This window comes from Protopterus annectens, chromosome 13.part0 (assembly GCF_019279795.1).
Source record: "Protopterus annectens isolate FY-2018-M chromosome 13.part0, PAN1.0, whole genome shotgun sequence".
NCBI classification, from domain to species: Eukaryota; Metazoa; Chordata; order Ceratodontiformes; family Protopteridae; genus Protopterus; species Protopterus annectens.
In genome coordinates, this window is record NC_056747.1 from 364,008,018 (window position 1) to 364,030,012 (window position 21,995).

At 42.1% G+C, this 21,995-nt stretch overlaps 1 protein-coding gene across 3 annotated transcripts in view; it reads right to left on the reverse strand.

Annotated features, from left to right (window-relative positions):
- REXO1 (RNA exonuclease 1 homolog) overlaps positions 1-21,995 on the reverse strand; it is a 1,211,359-nt gene that overhangs the window by 963,199 nt on the left and 226,165 nt on the right. The gene's annotated exons all lie outside the window — the stretch shown is intronic.

Here is a 21,995-nt window from a genome sequence, read left to right on the forward strand (position 1 = left end):
ACTATAAAGAGGCTATCTGACAGGTTTAAATGTAGCCAGAGACACAAAGTCTGTACTAGGAAGCTTTCTGTATTGCCTTGGGAGTGAACTAATCGCTACTTTGGAAGCATGAAGGAATGCAATTGTTTTAGGACTTCCAACACCTGCCAAAGATCTGAGCAAAAGCCCTTGTCTATGTATTTTCTTAGCGGCAGATGCTTAATGCTGCTAGCTGCCAGCAATGTGGGTTGCCTGGACGAGAAATGATGTCATTCTGCAAGCTATCCTAGCAGTAATATTTTAGATATTATTTTGAGAAGTCTCTGAGTGAGACAAAGCATTCTGCATCCTGTCTTGGACCTGACAACAAGAACAACCATTACCCACATCATCTGCTTTGCTCTAGAGGTAAGTTACTAGGGAATAGTATAATTCTCTTAGATTCAGCCAGGAATATAGTGAAGCTTAGTTTAGAGTTTGTTTCAGTTTATTTGTGTGAGCCTGTACTGCAATGTTATTTTAAATATTTCCTGTGGTTTTGAACTTTGATGTCAACGTGAATACATATTTAGTATTGTCTTCTTCTTTTATTACTTATTATTAAATATATTTAAACCTTTCATTGTGGCTGATCTGTGCAGAGATACTTTAGTTTTGAGAGTACTTGCATATTTATTTGGAGACACTGTGTGGCGGCATAGATCTCAAATAATCAGGGACATACTTCAACAGAATCAGGGACAGCCCCAGAAAAAATCAGGGACAAAAAAAAAAAACGTTCTAAGCTTGTTTCCCACTTTTCCTGTAACTAGTCTGCACCAGATACAGATTTGCTGTATCTAGAACTGTTTGGAGGCTTCTGAGCCTCCCCAAGCCTTTCTGTGTTGGAGGGAAGCCTTCTAGCTTATCAGTGAGAGTGGTAAGCACTAGGTAGCCCATCTACCACAAGAAAAGTGGTTTCTGGCCCAGAAATTGTAGTTTATTGGCTGTTTGGGCAGTTTTTCCATACCTTTCAACTTTCTGGTTTAAAAGCCCACGTTTGCGCTTGTTTAAGCTCCCTGCAGTGGCGCCGAGCTGAAGTAAACTATTACTGGTGCCAGAAAGTCTGCTCTTCAGTTTTTCCCTTAGATCTTGCTAGTTCTTTCTCTCGCTCTTGCACTTCAAATAGCTTAATCGCTTGGCACTTCAACAGGTTTTTGTAGCAATTATTGTAGCACACCTGTGCCATCAGAACTAGTCATTCTTCACGGGAATAGTTCCAGTACTTAGTAGTAACGACCACCGCTCCTGGCATGATTAAAGGGAAGTACCCTGTGCTTTCCCCTATTAACCTGGTGCACTTGGGCATTCTGAGGCAGTGTAGCAACAGCCTCATGTACACAGACAACCCTCACCTCTTACCTCCCAATACTCAGACTTGTGGGAAATGCATTTATATCACCAAACTGGAAGCCATGCACTCTCTAGCCAAGACCAGACTAGCTGGTCAAGAGGAGAAGGTCAACACCTGCACCACACCACATGGAACACACAGCCCTCCAGAACACCCACTACCATGGCTCTCACATAAAAACACAAACCATACACCCACCTTTGCAGAGGCTCTCAATAGAAATTTACCCAAACAGTAGAGACCTCCAAGGCAAAAATGTACTTGACCACCACAACACAGCAAAAAACACAGGACAATACTTCACCTCACAGTACGTCCCTCAAACTAAGCCCCTAAGCTAAACACCTTGCCCAATACAGTAATCACAGGTGACTCAATAGTGAGGCACACAGATGTCCCACTCACTATGTTAAATAAGGAGAAGGTAACAGTCAGCTGTTATCAGCTGCCAGAATCCGATACATAACACACACACTCGGGTCGCTCCACAACAAGTACAAGTATGACTCTGTCATTGTCTGTGTGGGTGTTAATGACCTGAGACACACCTCCCTGGACTATATGAAGACAGACATGGTGGAGCTCTCAAATTATGTAGCCCAGGCAGGTATGACCCTAGCACTGAGTAGCACCCTACCGTTACCAAGAATGTTACCTCAGTACAATCAAAAAATGACTGACTTCAACAGTTGGCTAAGTTTCTGGTGTCATTCTAAGCGGATCCTGTATCTGACAGCTTGGGATGACATGACTGACAGATCTCCTCAATGCTTTGCCAGAGATGGCCTGCATCTGTCACCCCAAGGTTTCCAGGTACTGGCTAAGGCTCTTGCCACCCCTATAGTGCCTTTTTTAGGTGGTGTTCCGAAGACCAAATTACCACCATAACAACTATAAATAAATTCACTCTGAGGGTCATGCTGCTCAATGCTAGAAGTCTAAATCTCAAGATGCACTCACTCGAAGCACTTCAAAAAGGAGAACATCAAAATTTGTGCTGTAAGAGAGACCTGGTTTAAAGAGGCAGAAAGCACCCCTGCACTACCAGGCTATAACTCACTCCACATGTTTCGGCCCCAAAACATAGACCGAAGCTCCAAAGGCGGTTGTACCTCCATATTCATAAAGGATATGCACACCTCCAGACTAGTAGCCCAACATAACGCATCTGACATACTTCAGGTACAACTAACATTGGGTAAGATAGCGATTCAGGTCATAGCCTGCTATAGGTCCCCAACCATGTCCATAAACTCACTCCACATTCCTAAGCACCCTGGAATCTATCAAGGTCTAACCCAGCACTATCATACTAGGAGAACTCAACGACCCCACCATCAACTGGGAAAAACTACTCAAGCACGAATACACTGGCCCAACACTTCCTGGAATTCATCAATTCCAATGCCCTTGGCCAGCTCATTCTGACCCCCATTAGAGGAAGCAACATCCTTGATCTGGTTATTACTAACATGGGCTACCATTACTCTAAAACAATAGTCAATCCTTCCCTGCTCAGATCCGACCACAAACTAATCACCATGGAAGTCCACATCTCATCCACACCCCCCGCAAAAGTAACCACCTTGAAAAACTTTTCCAAAGCTGACTCTGGGCTTCTAAAAACAGAGGTGGCTAACTTCACGACACCCATGCCAATGGAAAATAGCTGCATGAATGCCAAATCATACACCAATGCACTGTATGAACATGTACATAAATGTATAGAACTAGCCATACCCAACAGAACCAAGACACTCTCCTCCAAAAAAAGGAAAACAATCTGGCAGTCCCCTGCCATTAATAAACTCTACAACAGAAGGAAGAAACTGTTGCAGAAGCAGGTGAAGTCCCAAGACTGGAAAAACTCCCTTATTAGCCTCAACAAAAAGTTGAGATCCCTCATCAAATCCTCCAAAGCCAGATATGAAGGCAAAATTGTGACAGACACTAAAAACAATCACAATGCCTTCTATAGTTACATCAATACCCAGATTTGCCCAGAGTTACTGCACAATGGTACCTCCTATACTGAGACAACAGATATTGCCAATATACTGGCAGACAGATTCAGTGCCAACTTTACCCATCTCTCCCCCAAAAGATCAATCACAATACTGGAAGAATGACAGGTACCCAGCATTACTGCAGCACAGGTAAAAGCTGCATTGTCCAACGCCAAGAATACAGCTTCCATGGGACCCAATAATATCCCTGGCTGTGTTCTACATGAACTTCAAAGCGAACTGGCATCACATCTGTGTGCCCTGTTCAGTCACAGCCCCACCTCAGGCTTTGTCCCTACTGAATGTTGCACTGCTACAGTCATCCCTCTCCATAAAGGGGGAGCAACTACAGACCCTGAGAATTATTGCCCCATTAGCCTGACGAGTCTGATATGTAAAGCTATGGACTGAATCATCATGGACCTGATTAACAAAGATACAGGAAATCTCCAAACCGTAGACTCCATGCAATTTGGCTTTGTGAAAGGGAGATCGTGCCTGCTCAACCTGGTTGACTTCTCTGAGTCAGTCACCAGGGCTGTGGATGAAGGTAATGCAGTGCATACAGCCTACCGCGATCTGGCCAAGGCCCTTGATACCAATCCTGACTTGGGAATTAATGATAAACTCACCAAACTAGGCATCAACCCCTGCATCACTAGGTGGGTTGCAAATTGGCTCAAAGATAGAACACAGTGTGAAAGTAGCAGACTCCAAGTCAGACTGCTGACCAGTCATGAGTGGAGTCCCACAGGGATCAGTCCTGGATCTTCTCCTGTTCAGTATCTACTTCTCAGAAGTCTAGTCCAACACAAAGGGCTGACCAAGTTCACAGATGACTGCAAGCTGGGAGCCCTTATTAACTCCCAAAGTGATACAGACATCCTACAGAAAGGCCTCACTGAGACCAACGACTGGTGTCAAAACCTTGGCCTTAAGCTTAACGCCAAAAAATGCGTCGTCATCCCCTTTGGTAAAAACTCAGTTCCCACTAATTACCACATCAATGAGAGCCCACTGAACAATGAAGGCATTATAAGAGATCTGAGGATGCAGGTTGACAGCAACCTCCCCCTTGACCACCACATCGCCACTGTGGTCAGAAAGTCCTTCTATGTGGCACATCTCATTACCAAGGGTTTTGCATCCAGGAAGAAACAGGTCATAGTCTCTACTCTTCCCTCATTAGACCACCAATCGAGTATAATGCCCCATTTTGCATGCATCTCACTAGACACCTGCAACAGTTGGAAAGGCCACAGCAGTACCTCACGAAGAGGATCCTAGGCATTAAACGCATGTCCTACATGGACAGACTCAAAAGACTACAGCTATTCTCTGTCTCATATCGTCTACTTGGAGGCGATCTCTGCTTGACTTACAAAGCCATGTCTGACACATCTCTGTTAGAAATGCTACATCTAAAGAAATCCCAGTCCCTCTGCACCACATGCTCCAGAGACCTCAACCTCATTACCACAATCAGCAGAACATGCTGGAGGGACAGGTTCCTCACCCAGAGTCTGCCCATACATGTCAAGCAGAGCACCTCGCTGTCCCTCTTCAAGAGAAATTTTGATGAGTGGATGAGTAATAGAGAATTCACCCCGGGATCACTCCAGTTGCTCTACTTGATAGAGGCACTGGGAACTAACATCAGGCAGAACAATGCCAGGGTACTTCTATGGGCTAGGCTTGTAAAGGCTCCAGGGTTATTAGCCTAGTACACACCTATGAACGTATGAACCTATGACAATCAGGGACATTTGTAAAACATTAAAACTATTAACTTCAGACATTGGCAGAATACATGAATGTCAATTACTATACATTTTGTGAAATAAAACCAATCTATAACTCTTACTGCCATTATTTACTGAGTATAATTCACCACCTTTCATGCATGAGTCACTAGTTTTAGGAGGGATTAAGAGGGACAGAACTAAATTGTGGAGTCTAAATCAGCCTTGCCCTTTGTCAAACTACCAGCTGTATTAATATTAACATTAAACAGTAAGACTGGATTACCCTCTGTTATGTGCCTTAAGGTAGCTGGCAGGAGTGGATTGGTGGCAGTGGTAACTACCTTATAGTCTGGGCAGAAGAGGGCATAGCTAGTAAACCTGTGCCAGCCTTTCCCGGGGTGGGTGTGTGTGTGTGTGTGTGTGTGTGTGTGTGTGTGTGTGTGTGTGTGTGTGTGTGTGTGTGTGTGTGTGTGTGTGTGTGTGTCAGCTACTTGGACAGGGACACGAAGCACTGATTGGACAGAAAGGGTGCTGGAGGTCTTGGCTTAGTCACTCAGCTGAGATCTCAACTCTATAGTGGTGCCAGTGGGGTGTCTTAAGGATCTGGAGGAAGAGGGAGAGGGAGAAATCAGCCCTGGACTGAATGTGGTCTCTGTGTGCTCTTAAGGGAAATTGCACTTGATGCAGAGTGCTGCATCTGGAAACACTGTATGTTTATCTGTTATCCTCCCAGGGGAATGCCCCCCCCCCCCCACAGGTGCCAGTAGTGAGGATTGGGGCTCCATCTCCACGTCACAAATATTACGAGACTTTAGTAGCAGTTCTGTATCTGGCCCATCATGTCTCCATGGAAACAATCTGATAAAGAGAAATTGGTTACAGTCTGGTGGAGAGTGACTGGCTGAAAAAAAAGAAACTAGCTAGGAGATGATACCCTCTGAAAACATTAAGGGGGATTTCCCAGCTGGGAAATCTATAAAGATAAGACAAAACCAGTTAGCACTTAGCAGAAGCACAGGCTGCACCATTCATCTTAACATGGATAACCTTTCTTTTAGGTTAACTGAAGTCTATCAGTGTGGGTGTCAGTTTGAGACATTTGTTCCTGTTAGCAAGGTAAACTTCTGTATTTGAAGATGTACACAATTCTGTGTGTTAATATTAAGTTAATATGTTTTAGGTGAATGCTGGGGGTGTGTCTTTTTTTGGGGGGGGGCTTTGAATAAAACAGAACGTTTTGTAAGATTTGACATAGGCTCAAATGGATATGACAAAAAACATTTGTATAAAAAGTTCAACTTGCCAAACAGCGTGTGCATGTAGCACAAAAGCTGGAACTAGACATTTAACAAAAAAGGTATTATACATAAAAGGTGGGAATACTAACTTTTTAATACAATGATGCTTTCTGTAATGTTTTTAAATGTCAATGGTCTCACAGACAAATGTAACAAGAAAGAATATTGAACTATATTAAAAATGTAGACTGCAAATAGCTATGTTACAGGAGACACACTTGGAAAAACGTAATGTGAGCTTGATAAAGAAAGGTTTTCAGGATGGTTATTCAATGGAAAATCTGGGTCAAAGAAAAAGAGGAGTACTTATATTAATTGCAACAGGAGCTCCGACAGTGATATACGAGAATAAAAAAGATAATGATAGCAGATTTGTAGTACTAAGGAGCTACTGGCAAGGAAGGAGGATTACACTGGCATGTATTTATTTTCCACCTAAACCTGCTATAATGGGGCTTAAGAAAATTGTGGGAGAAATGATCAGTTTTCAGGAAGGAACGTTACTTATAGGTGGGGACTGGAATTTGATTTGAAGCAATGAAGATGTGTCTGGCGGGACCAGAAGGGAAAGTATAACAAAAGAGGGTAGTTTTTTGATGAAATTTATGAAAATACCTGACATGGAAGATGTGAATTCGGTAACATGAGTAAATTTACTCTTCCCCAAAATATAAAATATGGCCCAGGCTAGACAGAATTTACATTTAACAGGTCATGTGCATTTTATTGAAGGCCTTGACACACATCCAATAACTATTTAAGAACATATGCTAATAGTAACTAAAAAAGAAACACAGGGTAATAAAATGAAAACGATACATTGGCACTTTCCACCTATCTCTTGAAAAGATTGGAATTTAAGGAATTGGTAAAAGAGATTATTCAGGAGATATTCGAAAGGAAAGGAATTTCTTCTGAAAATATAGCTAGGGAGTGGGATGAAATTAAAATGGAGTTTAAAAAAAGGGTGGACATAAAAAAAAGTGAGCTATGGTTAAGAAGTAACAAGAATTATTTAGAGGAACTGACAAATGCTAAAGTATCGCAGAATGGGGGGATCTGACATTAGAAGAGGATCAACTGCAGAACGCTAAGCAGAAAATAAGGCATTACCTCAATAATATACATGAGTTTAGAAAGACTGCCGTTAAGCAACTGTTTTTTTGATGACAACACTAGAACACAAACTTTTAGCACAATGACTCAGGCAAAAGAAAGTAGAAACGGCTGTCACCAAGCTTAGGGAGCCTATAATAAGGAAGGTAAGAAGAGATCTTGTAGAGATATTAGAAATATTTCAGAAATTCTGTGAAAATCTGTATAAAGCAGAGAAATATGAAAATCAAGAAAAGATACAAATGTAAACATTTATGAAGAATTAAATATGTCAAGTGTAGAGGTAGATGAGGCTCAATTACTAACGATTAGGATAGGAGGAGATGAGATAAAAATTGTGATGCATAACTACTCTACAGGAAAGTTCCCAGTAACAGCCAAGAGAGAAAAAATTGAAGATCTGGAAGGCTTTGTTTAACAGTATTTTAAGAGGAGGAGGAGAAGTACCAACATCCTGGAAGAAAGCAACTGTAGCTGTAATACCTAAAGAGGGTAAAGATCCATCAGATCTAACTTCATACAGGCCCACTTCAATACTAAACCAACTACCCAACACATACTTAAACCTAGCAACTACTGCCATTGCCTACCCTGTTTCACTGTTAATCAACAGATCAATCAATCAATGAGCAGCGCGTCCCCTAACTCTGGAAAACTTCCTACATTATCTCTCTACACAAAGGTGGCACCTCTACAGAATTTTCAAACTACAGACCTATACCCATCCTCTCACCCCTCTCAAAAATACTAGAAAAATACATTCACTCCCAGCTAATGAACTACCTCACCAATAACAATCTGACAACCCCATCCCAACACAGTTTGCAGCTCAAGCACAGCACCACAAGAACACTCAAGCTTCACAGACACAGGTAATCGACTGAAGAATGAAGGCCAAGTAGCCTCCATCTTCCTTGATATGTCAGATGCTTTTGATACTGTATCACACAAAATACTCCTCAATGAGCTCTCTGACATAAACCTATCCCCTACAGCTCTTTCCTGGTTTTGCAATTACCTCCGTGACCAAAATCAAGCGGTAAACTGGCAGAATGATCTCTCTGCACTCTTTCCAATTACAGTAAGTGTCCCCCAAGGCTCAATCCTGGGCCTCTACTCTTTACAGTCTTCATCAACAAACTTTATACTGTAAATAACCTAGCAATCATAATCCAATACACAGACAACTCTACCCTAAACTTCAGCAATTCCACAACTTCAAGACATCTCTCAGAAAGCCTTTTCAGATGCAGAATCTTACCTCTCCAGCTATCAACTTATTATAAACCCAAACAGAACCAAAGTAATATTCTTCTCTAATAAAAAGTCCAACTACCAAGCACCACCCCCCACCATCTACTCTGCCAACAGAACCAAAATATAACCTCTCTCTCACACCAAACTACTCGGCATCACCATAGACAGCAACCTAAGATTTGATAAACACACTGCATTAGTAGTTAAGAAGACCCACATCAAACTTGGATCTCTCTACAGAGCCAAACCACTCCTAACCAACACAACCAGACAATCCATCGTTACAACGCACCTTTTCTCTCCACCTTGTTGTATGTCTCTCCAGTATTTACCAAACTCAAGAAATCAGATCTGAACAAACTGGAAGCCTGCTACCACAAAAATCACCAGATTTGCCACAAATTTATCACAGAGTCCATCACTGCACTGCACTCCATCAACTAAACTGTGTCAAACTACCCAATCTGCTAACTTCAAACAACTAAATATTGCCCATGCTATCATAAACTATCCTGGGAATTGCCCTGCTCTCCCTCAAACATCATACTATTCTACTCAAACAACAGAATACCAAGATCCACTGACAAAACACTTTTAAAAGTTACAAAAATCTAACAGCAGCTTTGGGGATTCTAGTTACTCAGACCAAATATCCAGGGTCTAGAACTCCATCCCCCAGCACATCCTAACCATTCACTGATCAACAAAATTCAAACAACTTCTCAGAGCTCACCTAACAATTGGCTTTGCTCTTCTACCACCCCTGGCTAAACTAAAGTGGGTCCTTTATACGCTCTCAACATTACTAAACAATTTTATCCCTTGACTGTCTATTCTATTCCTGCCATCTCTATTACTTCTCAACTCCCTTCTCAACCATATACTTTAAGCAGTCTCTTCACATCTGATTTGATTCCAAACTTTCACCATAAAAGCCAAAATGTATAATAATTCTCCTAACACTACTGGCATCCCTAAATATTAATCTCAGATTCATGTAAACTATTACTTACTACTTGTACATAACAGCAATACTATTATATGTACTATTACTTTGTATTGTATTGACTTGTTTTGTATTGAGTTGTTTACTATGTAATCACAAGTGGAGCTTTTCTCCCTAGCCCTCCGCTGAAAAGGGGCTAATAGCCCAGTCGGACTTCCAGAGTAAACAAATGTTAAATAAAATAAAAAATAAATAAACCATGATTATAACGTGTTCATGTCTATAATGGCTAAAAGAATGGCAAAAGTAATGCCAAAAGTGTTAAATATGGATCAATGTGGTTTTGTGGAGGGGAGGTAAACATTGGACAACATTAAAGAACATTGATGATTTAGAGGTAAGCAGAATCTAAGAAAATACCATTGTTGTTGGTGGGTGATGATGCAGAGAAAGCATTTGAGAGAGTAAGCTGGGACTTTATGAGAAGGGCAATGGAAGCATTTGCATTTCCTGAAAAAAATAGAAGGTTGATTAGGAGCACATATGCGGGATCGGAGGTGAAAATTAAAGTGGGTGGGGTCCTCTCTCTGATCATTTCTGCTTGAGCAGAGGAACCAGGCAGGGGTGTCCTCTTTACCCTTTATGTGGGGACTTAGAAATTCAAGGATATAATTGGTATGGTAGTCAAGAAAAGCTGGCTCTGTTTGCAGATGATACTGTTTTATACTTGACAAAACCAGAAAGACCCATTACAGTGTTGTGGAATATTGAGATGGTTTCAAATCTTTTCAGGCTATAAAATTAATGAAGCTAAAACAATGGCAATAGTGATAAATTATGTACCCACATATGAATTGGTTCAACACTATTCATATTTATGGAGACATGATAAAATGAAGTATTTAGGAGTATGGATTAAAAATGATTCTGGTGTGGCAGCTAAGGATATGTGGGAAGAGACTAAGCAAAAGATAATACAAAAACTGAGAAAATGTAAGCTTTGTTATATGGATATGGATGCTAAGACACAAGCCGTTAAAACATTTTTAGTCCCATTAGTCTTCTACACAGGTCAGGCATATTTTTATCAACCAAAGTAGAAGCTGTAGATAGCAATTAATAAAGAGCTAAAGGACTTTATCTGGGAGGGGAAGATGGCAAGAGTCAAGTGGGATAAGCGGATTCTTCCAGTAAAATAAGGCGGATTGGGACTACCCTATTTGAAGGGGTATTCCAGAGCTACACAATTAAGGCTCCTATACTAGCACAAGCAGAAAACTATAATTTAAAGTGGAACGGAGGATGATGAAACAAGGGGGAAGTTCAAGAAACAAGGAGAGACTGGGATTATGGATGCAGGCCTTTATGGAGAATAACAATAATCATACAGCATATTATATCTATAAAGTAGCAGAAAGTATCCTAAGAACTATGCTAACACAGGAATGGAGAAAAGATTCTGTCAATAGGGATAACTGCAATTAGGGATATAGGCAATAGGCAAGGGGTTGGAATGTTTTGGAGAAAACTAGCAAAGAAACCAAGTTATTGGGAGCAAATAACTAGAGAGGGAAAGTGGTAGAATGGTAAGACATCAAGAATTTATTTGGACTGCAGGTTAGAGACTGCCTTCCCTATCAAGGATTGATATCAGAATATAGGCAAAGAAATGGAGGGGAGGTCCTAAATAAAAGACCAACACTGATAAGAGTTTTTAGTAGAATCTGGAACAGATGCTGCCATTAAAAAAGGAACAATTAGTACAACATATGAAATATTGAATAACTATAAGAATCAATCAGAGGAGGTTAGAAAGGGTTGGGAAGAGACTGGATAAGCAATTCACAAAGAAACAATGGGAGGATATATGCATGTTTCCCAAACATGCAAGAAAATCTAGAAGACTTCAGATTTGTGCTTGGAAATGTTTACATAGATATTTTTATACCCCAAGCAGACTACAGAGAATTTTTCCTCAGGTAGACAGCAAGTGTTGGGGGTGTGACTGGGAAGAAAGAGGTAACTGGGAACATGGTTTCTGGGACTGTGGTGAGCTGGCGGACTTTAAGGATTCCCTGTGGAATGCACCATCAGAGATGCTGGGTGGGACGATTGGAGTGATGAGGGGAGATGATTTTTCTGAGCTATAATACAGAATTGGAATTGCCTATACATGTTAAGGTCTTGCTGTGTCTAATTATGGTGGCTGCCAAAAAAACAATTACTAGAAAATGGAAATCAAAATCTAAACCAACTATATTAGAAGTAGTGAACATAGTGACAGAGATAAAACAACTTAAATTGAGATCTTTAGGAGCAAACTACATAGGAAAACATGGAAATTGTGGGAACAATACACACAGGGAAGGAATGAAGTTTTAAAGAAGGCAGGACTTAAATGAGTTATATAATGTTTGACTGAAAATGATTGGATAAATTTTAAGTGATGAATAATGTCTATAACTGGGTGTGTGTCAGTATGGTTTGTGATGTAAAATGCTTGCAGCTGGGACTGTGTCAGTGTGGTTTGTTTTTATTTATATAAATTTATGATTGCCTATATTGTAAATGATGGTTTAATAAAGATGTTTTTCTTGTTTAAAAAAATGGGCAAGAATTGAATAATTTATGTAATGCTGCTTAGGTTATATGATATATAGCAATATATGTGAAGTATAATGTTTGTAAACGTGAACTTGTTAATACAGTTTGATTACTTTTATATAACTGTAAATTTGCCTGTGTGACAAGTGATAATTCAATAAAGGTATTCTAAAAAAAATCTGCATGAACCAAAAGGGTGCGATCAAAACTACTATAGGTTTTTGTAATCTGGCATTTTGGATTAACCTCATCATAGCAGGAAACAGATGGGAGCACAGAGGAGATCTGGCTAGGAGTGGCCAAGAGCAAAATAGCTACACAATGGGTTATCCCAATGGTGCAAATTTCTCCTGGCAGACTAAGTTGTCATTTGCAGAGCATTCCAGACAACAGTTTAACAGGCTGGCTAATATGTTAGCCTCCTCAAGAATGGGTGCCACCAGCAGATAGAAATCCAACTGGATGTTGCACTGCCACACTTTTATGATCCTGCAGAATAATGGTCAAGACATTACCCTTCTTTTACCTGCTAATGTACCAGGTTACTGCCATGCTGTCTGACTCAAAAGATAAAACACCCATTTGTATGGAGTTCTGGAAGGCTCTCCTTTCTAGGAGTATGACATGTAAGCTAATAGAGCTGCCCAAGTCTCCTGAATCATCTACCCAAAAAAGTGCCCCACACCTTCCAAAGGAAATATGCCTTTGTGATCAATATCACCTATGAAAAATATAGAATGAAAAGTTCTCTACTTAAAAAAGGAAAGCATCCAGACAACAAACTAGGAGGGAATGACAACCCCTTTTCAGTCGCACAAGAAAATGAAAAGGATTGGTATCGCTGAGTTGAAGAATGGACTTGAAGACTCCAATGTAGGACTTGCATGTGAATCCTGACATGAAAAAAAAAAGACCAGTGATGTCATCAATTTTAAGACCTTAAGGCACATTCCCACAGCTGAAGCATTAGACAGCATAAAGAGAGTTTGCCTGATACAGAGACTAAAGTCAGTCTATGGGCAAACACACCTCACAAACTCTGATATCAAATGAATAAACAATGAATGACAGAACTTCAGTGGGGAAATGTGAGACTGCAAGTTTCAGGGTTACCCCAAGGGAGAAGAACAGTCTGAATAGATTCCTGCTGCTGAATGAGACCATGTGTAAAACAGTCAGGAAGCAATCATCTGGGGAGGAGATCATCTTGGGCTTCTGGAATTTCAGGTGAGCTAGAACAAAGCAAACATTTGTTGACCATGCCAAGTGCTGAGGTGACTCCAGACGGAAGGGTCTCAAGCTGGTAACAAGCATCTTAAATGGAAGGGTCTTGAGCAGATTATGACTGGTACTTACATGGAAATGAAGACATCTCCTGGACTTTCTGCAAATTTTCTATAAAGGTAATCATCTTGGAGGGAAAAAACATCACAGTAAACTCTTCTACATAAACATGAGAAGACAGACCATACCCCAATCATTCAAAATAGCATTTTGTGCAAGCACATATGCCCAAGGCTGAGGTAAGCCTTGAAATCTATTATTTTTTGAGCCAAAAAAAAGCCTGGAACAATACCCTAGTCCTCTTGTATTGAGGAGCTTGGGTACCTCATTCCTTGGCAAGGACAAGGGTAGGAACAGGAACAGAGGGGGAGAAAAGAAGGCAGCCAAGTACCCAATGGTTATCTTCCCGATCCATCTTTCCCTGGAGATCTTTCTCCAGGCCTGCATATGAAAGCACAGTACTCAACCAACTGCCTCTGCTGGAAGAGGGTCAGACAAGGACACAAGAATGCTGTAAACCACCTTCGGACTGACTGTGGCATCTTGAGGACATTGTCAGGTCACAAGTCCCTGGTCCTATGGCAGCGGAGGGGAAGTTTGGGGTAAAGGAGAAAGTACAGTTGTGTACCTACCATAAATGTAGATGTCCAAGTGTATTCACTGTTGCAGTCATTACAATTGGGTTATCCTGCTGGCAGGCTACCCACAGTCGGCCTGAATTCCAAAGTCTAGGTCCAGCGTCAGATGCTGTCGCCTCCTCCCGGACATCAGTGCGCCACGGGTATAAAAGATGCAGCCAACGCCATTTTCTTCAGTTTTCCTTGCCCCAGATGTCAAGTGCCCCCAAAAGGGTAGGCTAAAAATAAATATCAGTAAAGCATGCATGCACCAAAGTAAATTATTCCTTCATCTACAAGCAAATACACCACATAGGTTGTATAGAACAGAGAAGTACAGATAAGTTCCAGCAAAGATAAGGGGGGTGGTGGGTGGGTAACCTGGACTGCAACAGTGAATACACTCGAACCTCTACATTTATGGTAGGTACACAACTGTACTATGTTCATCGTGTTTTACTGTTGCAGTCATTACAATTGGGTTGAATCCCAAAGCTAAGGTTGGGAGGCAGGAGCTAAATAGGATTAGGAGCGGCTATAAGGCCCTGCAGAACTGCAGTGGCAAAGCCTGCCCTGGATTTAGAGTAGAGCGGTAAGTGATAGTGCTTTGTAAAAGTGTGCACTGAACTCCAGGTTGCAGCCTCTAAAATGTCTTTGGTTGGTACTCCTCTGAGGAAGGCTGCTGAAGTGGCTGCTGCTCTGGTTGAATGTGGCCCAATGGCCTTAGGCACTGATTTGCCATGTTGTGAATAGCAGAAACGAATGCAGTGGCCTATCCACTTTGAAATAGTCTGCTTTGAGATAGCCTTTCCTTGCGATCCTGCAGCATATGCCACTAGTAATTGCTCAGTCTTTCTGAAAGCTTTGGTTCTGTCCGAGAAGAAGAGCAGCTGTCTGTGTAGGTCCAAAGAATGCAGAAGTCTCTCACCCCTATTCTGTGGGATTGGGTAAAAAGTAGGCAAGTGAATAGTTTTGTTAAGGGCCACACTGGACACTACCCTTAGGCATAAATGTTGGGTTTGTCCTCAGAGAAATCATATCTGGATGGAAAATGATAAAAAGTTCCACAGCCATGAGTGCCTGTAGCTCTGAGACTCGTCTTGCAGAGGTTATTGCTAGGAGCAGAGCTGTTTTCCAAGATAAAAATTTTATATCAGCTGTAGCTTCTGGCTCAAAAGGAGGCAGGGTGAGTTTTTCCAAGACATAACTGAGGTCCCATGCAGGTATTGGTGATCTCCTTGGAGGCCTTAAGTTTTTGGCTCCTCTGAGGTACTGCCTTAGTAAAGGATGAGAAAAAATAGGTGGCTCTGTACTGTAATGAGCTGAAATGGCAGAGGCATGAATCTTAATTGATGAAAAGGAAAGGCCTTTGTCCAGCATCTCAGTTAAGTATTGCAAAATCTGAGGAATATTTGGCACAACCGTGTCAATTCCTTCTGCCTAGTTCCAAGCACATAATCTCTTCCACTTTTCAGCATAAGATTTTCTGGTACTAGGCCTCCTGGCCTCCAAAATAACATCCATCGCCGCTGTAGAAAGAGGGGTGTTTTGAATGACTACATTATCCGCCATGCTGCCAGATTTAAAGGTCTTGAGTTGGCTGTGCAGGATCTGATTGTTTTGTTTGTAAGTGAGGAATTTGAGGTAATATCCAGGCTGGGCATTGAGCCAGGTTCCTTAGGATTGGGTACCAGTGCTGGCGGGGCCAGTCTGGGACAATCAGTACCATTTTTGGCTTCTCTTGTCTGACCTTTAGGAGTACCTTGGGGAGGAAAGGCATATACTGTTAAGTTTTTCCAGCTGAAAGAAAGATAGAGCATCCACTTTCCATGCTTGCCTGTGGTACGTCCTTGTGCAGAATCTCTGTAGTTGGCAGTAGTGAGGAGAAGCAAATAGATCTATGCCCGGGCATCCCCATTTCCTTGTTATCATGCTGAAGATTTGCGGATCCAATTTCCACTCGTGGGGATCCATGAGGTTTCTGCTTAGTTCATCTGCCAGAGTACTTATCTTTCCTGGCAGGAATTGTGCCTGCAGATGTACTTGGTAAGTCAATGCTGTGTCCCACAAAGTCATGGCTAGTCTGCAAAGGGGATAGGAATGAGTGCCTCCCTGCTTGTTTATGTACCACATGACTGTGGTATTATCCGTCTTTATCAGTAGTTGTCCCGGATGAAGCTGATCCTTAAAGGCTGTCAGGGCATTCTGAACAGCTAGCATCTCTTTTTGATTGATATGTAGATGCATTTGGCTTTCGGATCATGTGCCCTGAGTACATCTTCCTGCCATGTGGGCCCCCCAGGCATAATCTGATGCATCTGTTGTTAATGTCTGCCTGGCTGTGGGTAAAGTGAATGGCTGTCCCTTGTTGTGGCGACAGGCCTTTGCCCACCATCGAATCTCCTGTTGCAGGCAGGGAATGAGGGTAATTATTGTTTCCAGGCTGTGGCAATGCTGAGTCCAAACACTTTTTAGATACCATTGAAGTTTCCTCATATGCAGTCTTGCATATGGAATTCACAGAATTCAGGATGCCATGAAGCCCAAAGCCTGCAGAATGCCAACATTTTGAAATAGGTAGTCAGTTGCCTTTGTTTGTCTGGCATGAGAGAAGCCATCTGGGCAGTTGTATTTAAGCTTGCACCTAGGAATATTATCTCTTGAGAGGGTACTAGTTTTGATTTTTTTTCGTTTACTGCGTACCCTAGGCATGTTAGTAATCTTTTTACAAGCGCCATATGCTGTACTAGAATGCCCTTGTTATCTGCTTAAATGAGGCAGTCATCCAAGTAAGGATATATTTGTGTTCCCCTTTGTCTGCAGAATGCAATTACTGGAGCCAGGCATTTTGTGAAGACCCTGGGCGCAGTAGATAAGCCAAAGGGCATGCAGATAATTGGTACTGCATTGAGCCAGCAATGAATCTGAGGTATCTTCTGCATGATTGGGACATGCAGGTATGCCTCTTTTAGGTCTAAAGTCACAAGCCAAGCCTTCTTGCCCAGCATGAGTAAAAGCTGCTGCAGAGTCAACATTTTGAATTTTGGAATATCCAGATATGTGTTTAGAATAGATAGGTCCAGTACTGGTCTCCAGGCTTTGTCCTTTCTGGGCACCAAGAACAGTCTCGAGTAAAATCTTTGTCCCTGCTCTTGCTCTGGTACTTGCTGAATGGCCCTCATGTCGATGAAGGATGAAACTTGCTTTTGTGCCTCTGCCCATTGATTTTTTGGCAGGTCTGGCAAATCGTGTGCCCTTGGCAGGGAATGAAAGCGAAACTTGTAGCCTTGTGACACTATGTTCAAGACCCATTTGTCCTGGGTTATTATGTGCCAATTTTGATGAAAATGTGCTAGTTTTTCCCCTAAAGGTGCTGCCAGGAGATAAGTGCTTGGCGCAGGCAGGGGGAAGTCATTGGGACTGTTTCCTCTATGGCTGTGATTTGTCTTCTCCTATTTTGGAGGTAGAAGCACCCCATCGTTTAGACCTGTATGTGCCTTGGGGCTGGGATCTGCCTCTAGGGCATCTGTATCTGCCCCTTTGTGGCCTGTCTGACACTGGAAAGGACCAATTCTTTGTAGGTCAGTGTCTGCTAAATCTTGGAGACTGTACCTGTAAGAAATCCTTGACTGTTTGCATAGATTTTGCTTTGTCCTCCATTTTCTTCAATACCTCCTCTGCTTTAACACCAAACAAGGTATCATGCTGTAATAGAGCATCTAATAATTTTGCTTTAACATGAACAGGCAGATTCTGTTCTTTTAACCAAGCATGCCTCCTAATGACAGAACCCGTAACAGCGGCCCTGCAGGAGGCCTCCAGAGAATCAAAACCACATGTTCAGCTGCATGCAATACATCCAGCATTTCTTTGTTTTCTGCACATTCAGAATTTATCAACATTTTCTGTTTAAGCAGTGACATAATACATTGCTGATATTTAAGCATATGAAACTGACAATTTAAAGCCCTTATAGCCAAGGTAGCAGAAGTGTAAATCTTGTTTCCCCATCTGTCCAGTGCCCTAGAATCCCTGTCAGAGGGGGTAGGGTTTTTTGCAGTGGAAGCCTTGACCCCTTTGCAGACCCTGAGAGATAGTTTCTGGGTCAGCAGCAGGGTTTTTAAAAATAAATGTATTTGAATCAGGGACCCTGAAGTATCTGTCTGACTTAACAGGAGCCGAAGGCAAGCAGTCAGGAGTCAGACTGGACTCTTGAGAAACATCATCTACAATGTCTAACACAGGTGGAATAGCAAGGGGCCTGTGCTGAAGTAGTAAAAGGAAGTCTCTGAACCTTTTCTTAGATTCTGAATAATCTTGGCTCTCCCAGTGGAATGCTCCCTCATGGTATGCAGAGTTTCTCCAAAAGAATAATCCTCAGGAGGAGAGGCTGAAGGGATAGATTCTTCAGCGTCAGAATCCTCATAGGGAGGAAGAGAGTATTCATGATCAGAAGAGGAATCACATGAAATGGAAACCTGATCTAAAGATTCATATTTTGTCTTTTGCCTAGGCCTCTTATCAGGAGGGGGATGGGAACCCCTGATCAAAGTAATTAGGTCTTCGGCCATTTTGAACATCTGTTTTTAGGCATGGAGGCCTGTCCATGGGGCTGTTGTACTTGTTTCTTTGTCTTTAAAGGTGCTTTAGTCTTTGCCTTTGAAGTTGAAGTCGTTTTTACATATAATTGTGTAGGCCTGAAAACACCCTCAGAAGCCGATGCCTGCTCAGTGGCTCCGGACCCATCTGAGGGAATAGTTTCCGAGGTTCCAATACCTTGAGTTTCCAGAGGCCTAGTCGGCTCCACGTGGGAGTCGGTAGCTGCCTGCGGCTCTAAAGTAGCAGGCATCAGGGGCTGCAAAAGCGCCTCACTAAGAACCGGCGACTGGCTTAGAAGAAGCCTCGTCAGTTTTGAACCTCGGATGCTTGTCCTTTTCTTTTTCTTTGCGTTTCTTGTGAATTGCGGTAGTCGGATGGCTATCCGACGACATTGTGTAATTAAATCTTCTGCCAAAATAGTGAAATGCAAAATCGTACAGACGCTTAATAGTGCGTTGGTATCTAGCACAGAACCAACAATCAGCAACGTCGTGGTCAGGGCCTAGGCAAGAAATACAGTAGGAATGAAAGTCCTTATGAGGTATTTGCTCCTCACAAGAAATACAATTATTAACTTTTTCTGACATCGGTCTGGAGCAAGAAAAAAGTTTCCCCAACGGGGTACTTAGCTTTTAATGAAGACTTCGGATCTGAAATTCGAACACGAAAATCTCAGGAGTCGGCCGACCGGCACTTGTGAACTGCGTGGCAAGAAAAGACTGAAGAAAATGGTGTCGGCTGCATCTTTTATACCCCTGGCGCACTGACGTCAGGGAGGAGGTGACAGCATCCGACGCATGACCTAGACTTTGGAATTCAGGCTGACTGCGGGTAGCCTGCCAGCAGGATAACCCAATTGTAATGACTGCAACAGTGAAACACGATGAACATCTACTAGCTCCCTCCTGGTGAACTGAGTGGGAAGTATGCAGAAGCTACATCAAGTGTTGCCTCCTCTGTATCCCAGCAGAGCAGCACTGCCACTGAGAAGGACAGGACTTCATTAGAGCAGTCAGGATCTGACCCGTTTCTTTTACGCCAACTCCTCCACTGAGCAAAAGGCGTATTTTAGTGGGACAGTCTAGGAAAGTCATCTTAGTACTCAGAGAAAATGGATGAGTCAAAGACAGGAGTGACAGCAAATAGCAATGTCCGGTCCTGTTGCTCAAGCATCCCTTCTACAGAACTGCAGGCCATGCAGACCATAAGGCTGCTCAGATTCCTGAGCCCTGACCTAGTCTTTTAAGGGACTATCTTGCAGCTCCTGCACAGCATCCTAGTTCATCTGTCATATCTCACTGGAAATGGCAGCAAACATATCAAGTAATAAAGCGTCCTCAGGCTGAAGGTCAGTACTGTTAATGATCATGTCTGTGGCCTGAGGGATGGACAGTCACACACTCAGATGTAAAAATAGAGAAATCTGGTTTGGGAGACCCTGCCCAAAATAAATACTTTCTCAAGTACTGAAAAATCTGGTCTGATCAAAGAGGAGAAAAAGGAAGCCTGGACACCAAAACCCTTTAGGACTTTCTTGCCCTCAAAAAGAAGACAGCCTATTGTCCTGACACAAAAAAAAAAACAAAGTTAGAAATGCGTAACTTTATCTAAAAATATGGCTGAATACAGACAAAGTATGGATGACTGGCTGCAGCTGCTGCAGTAGTGATTTCACTGAACATATACTGTTATAAGTGCAATTTATACAACTGTACTTTGTTAATCTTAAATCACTCTAACTAGCTTTAGCTATATGTGTAGATAACTGTAGCTTATCCAAACTGGGAGCAAGAAGGACTAGGATCCAGGAGACCCTGGAGAATGTTCCTAGCAAATGTTTGTCTAGACCTAGAAAAGGAATCCACTTTGTCGTGCTTTATAAAAGTAGGCACACAGAACCAAGGAGCTGCCTCTAAAATACTTCTAGAATCAGGTCCTTTCCAGTATGCCACTGAAGAATACAATGTTCTAGTAGAGTGTGCGCCTACAGCCTGCCTGGAAGCAACTGACCATGGTGGGAATAACAAAAACTAACAATGGACAAACATCTGGAAAAGGCCTGTTTTGACATAGGTTTCCCTTTTTTGTCCCATCAAGAGATAAACAGTTGTCAAGATTATACCCAAGTTGCCTGCGCACATCCACAGTATGAAAAATACTTTCTCCATGATTTTTTGGTTCAGGAAAGTAAACAGGTAGCTTTAATGGCTTGACTCAAAGCAAATTCAAACTACCTTTGGTATGACTGAAGAATTTATTCTTAAAGTAAACCTACCTCTGTGGAAAATCAAAGAAGGTTCATCCAGCAGAGAACTCGCAACTCAGATACTTGTCTTCCATATGCCACAGCAATAAGCAATACTATCAACCAAGATATGAATCACAAATCAGCCTGATGAGCTGGTTCAAAGGGAGACAGGGTTAACTTTTCCAGCACAAAGTTAAGATCCCAAAGTGGGTGCCACCCTTTTCCTACATGGTCTAATATGCAAAACCCCTTTCAAACGCAGCATGACCGAAGGCAAGGAAAAAAAGGGGAGGATTTATGGGACAGATATGCTGAAATGGTAACTAGATGAACCTTGATAGAGGAATATCAAAGGCTCAAGGAGAGTAACTCACAGAATATTCCTGAAAGAGACCTAGTTATTAGTATGGTGCCAACTAGTAAAGTTTATCCATTTGACAAAATAAGATTTCTAAGCAGCAGGCTTTCTTGCCTTAATACCTACTGCAAGTTCACAGACACTAAGTGCCAAAACAATATTAAAACTGAATCGTCCATCCAAACATTTGTAGTTGTTTCAGACTGGGGCATATCAATCTCCTCTTGTCTTGTGTGACTAGATACAATATGTGAGGAAGCTTGTAGTAATTGTCCTTAGATAATTCCATAAGAAAGGGGAAACATCGCTGCCTGGGCCAAAAGGGAGTCACCACAAAAACCATTGGAGAGTCCTGAATCTTCAGAATGACCCTGGATATCAGTGATGAGAAAAATGTATAACAGAAGCAAGAAGAATTCCTGCCCACAAGAATGTTTTTTCAGGCCTGCCGGCAAGGAGTCCTGCAGTACAATTTGTTTAGTTGTATGTTTTGAAAGTAGGTAAACACGATATATTTGAGGTGATCCCCAAAAGTGGTTAAATCC